The following is a 3,156-nucleotide window of genomic DNA, read 5'->3' on the forward strand; positions in this document are numbered from 1 at the left end:
TGTTTCACAGCTGGTGGGATTAAGTTCCCCCAAATCCTACTTATACTAGAAAAATTTTTGCACAAACATACTCCTTGGGTCCTATCACAGATATACTAAAATTTTCAATATTCTTGTAAAAGGCTCCCTAGGTTAAAAAACACCACCCTATAGCAATGCTAGTCTTCAAAAGCTCACAGCGCTCTGGGTACCTAAAGCATCTGAAAAAAGTGTTTGTTTTTGCTAACAAATTGACAAAATAATGAAATACATAGGATTTGGTCTACTCTCCTCTTCATTTCTTTTCCTTTTTTTTTTTTTTTTTGAGAGAGAGAGAGAGAGAGCAAATGATCAGAGGGAGGGGCAGAGAAAGAGAAGAAGAGAGAATCTTAAACAGGCTCCATGTCCAGTCCAGAGCCTGTGACCTCAGGACCCATTCAGAGATCATGAACTGAGAGGAAATGAAGACTTAAATGCTTAACCAACTGAGCCACCCATGTGCCCCTCCCCTGTCCATTTCTTGAACTCAAGTTAGAAGAATACAAAAATAAGTTTGGCAAATGAATCCCCCAAAATATCTTGTACTGTACTGTACTTAGAATACTTCTTATTGCTATATAAGTAGCATGTATTTGTATCAGGCTGCTCTAGATGGAGAAAACAAGCACATTTATATGAAAGAGTAGTTTGAACTGAATTCTCTAGGGTACTTGCAACATTCATGGCCAAATCAAGGCAACATCTTGTGATGTTTGAAATTCGATTAACTTTTATTTAAATTGAAAAAAAAAATCTGTAAACTGCATTTAGAGTCAAAATTCTTTTGTTATAAAAATCATGAGTATTTCTGGATAAGGTAGAAATATTTCTAAGTTAAGAAAACCAGATTTGACTTTGGACTTTATTCTTTAAACTGTAAAGAATGGAGGAAAAAATAGGTTATTTATAGAAACCATTTACTATGTATTCAGGTGTACAAATTTGGTGACAGAAAAGACTTAAGTGTTAGCATCTCAGAAGCAGTTCTCAAAGAACAAAATTTTATTTTCTTGGATTTTAAGGATGCCTAAGATTCTTCTTCACTCTCCATCTTCAGAGGTAAATAGTACTTTATACATCCCATATTAGCAATTTTATACACTACAACAAGGGATACATCTGCAGATATACTGAGTGTTACTGGAGAACAGAGTGGAATGGCTTTTGTAAAGAAGTTCAGGTATCTCAGTGAAAAAGTTACCTGACTGGCTCATTCACCTCTATGGTGACAGGTTCCTCCTCCTTATCAGCATTACTTGTTTGTGACAACTTAATATTTCCATTTCCTAGTACTCTACTTGCAGAACATTTCATTCTGTCTTTTGCACAGGAAATTACAGCAGCATCTCAAACGTGGCTGAGATCTTGGCATATATGTGAAAATTCACCAGAAGGCCTCTTTACTAGACAGCTATACTCTTGTTCTATAATTCCAGGTTGTTCAAAATCTAAATCTATTAACCTCATTTCATAGTCTGAAGCCTTTTCTTGATTTGGAGCTTCAAATACTAGTGCCACGGTGTCCTCATTATCCGTGGCCCTTAATGTAATGATGCCTTCATTGCACATTTTCTTTTCTTTTCTTTCTTTTTCTTTTTCTTTTTTTTTTTTTTTTGGATATGCTGGCGAGATTCACACCCATTGCCAAGTTTTGGTCATAGTGGTAAGTGTACATGGAAGCCCTCAGAGCACAGGGTGAGCTGCACCAGGGAGATGTGGGATGAGTCTAGGCTCTCCAGGTTTATGCTACTCCACCTTATGTCACAGCAGGTCTGGTTGTTGAGATCCTTAAGGGCTTCCAGCACCTTCTTCACAATGGAGCCCTGGACCAGGTGTGCCTGACACATGGTGGCACAGTCACAAGGAGTTATGGCTACAGATGGAGGTCAGGGAGAAGTCGTAGCCAGCTTGGGTATCACAGGATAAGAGGGAGCCAGAGAACATGGGAGTGAAAGTCTGAGACCCAGGAAGATCACCCAAAATGGTATTGTTAAAATTTGATTAATGCTTCTATTGGCTAGGGTTTTAAAAACTATTCATTGTTGGCATTATGCCAACTTAAGAGTCTGGCTTTCATTTCTTTATGATTTATGTAACTCAGCATGAACATTAAGGCTTCTTCACCTAAAGTTAGATACCTCTCAATTTCCCCACCAGAAACTTTATAATAAAGAGAAAAGGAAGTGTCATGCTGGAAACATAACTTTATTTCAAAACATAGTCTAAATATAAAAATTGAATTTTCCATACAAATATAGTTCTATGCGTTTTTTTTTTAAGTTTTAGCGCTCAATAAATGTGTTTTAACTTTCTACACGGAGGTTATTTTTTCTGTGATAAAGATTATTTTAAGGCTTAGTGCTCTGTACACTAATATCTATAATTCTATTAATAATATATACTAATTACAGGGTTTAAATTTACAGATTTCTCAGAAAAGTATGTCCATTGAAAAGACCATAAAGATCATACCAGGGCAGCCTGGGTGGCTCAGTGGTTCAGCGCCTGCCATCAGCCCAGGTGTGATCCTGGAGACTCGGGATCGAGTCTTCTGTCGGTCTCCCTGCATGGAGCCTGCTTCTCCCTCTGCCTGTGTCTCTGCCTCTCTCTCTCTCTCTCTCTCTGTCTCTCATGAATAAATAAATAAAATCTTAAAAAAATATTTAAAAAAAAATCATACCATTGCAGCTGGTAGATTCTGAATAGTTCTTGGGTTCTTTTTCTACTGAAAAGTCTAGAAATGTTCCTAAGAGCTTTGCGATGAAGATTATAATTACAAAATTAATTTTCATTTGAAGGTTTAAATGACCTTAAAGTAAATTAAAATTATAATTAAATTAAAGCACGATTTTTTGCTTATTTTTAGTAAATAGTTGTCATGAGGAACCAGATAACAGAAATTTTAATTTACATTCTTAACAAGTGGTGTGTAAATATTCTCCTTTCCCAGTAACTTTTAAATCTTTGGGATGAATTGTCTCTCTCTCTCTCTCTCTCTCTCTGTCTCTCTCTCTCTGACTCTTTCCCTTTTCCACCTTTGCTGACATATATTTGACAATAAATTTGTAAATATAAAGTGTACATGATGTTTGGTAGTGTGAGCTGATTACCACGATATAAATTCACACATCCATCAGC

General features: G+C 36.4%; 1 pseudogene; it reads right to left on the reverse strand.

The window, feature by feature from the left end:
- Positions 1–1,045: 1,045 nt before the first annotated feature.
- Positions 1,046–1,865, reverse strand: LOC121501381 (annotated as a pseudogene).
- Between the last annotated feature and the right edge of the window lie 1,291 nt (positions 1,866–3,156).

This window comes from Vulpes lagopus, chromosome 11 (genome assembly GCF_018345385.1).
Source record: "Vulpes lagopus strain Blue_001 chromosome 11, ASM1834538v1, whole genome shotgun sequence".
Classification (NCBI taxonomy): Eukaryota; Metazoa; Chordata; class Mammalia; order Carnivora; family Canidae; genus Vulpes; species Vulpes lagopus.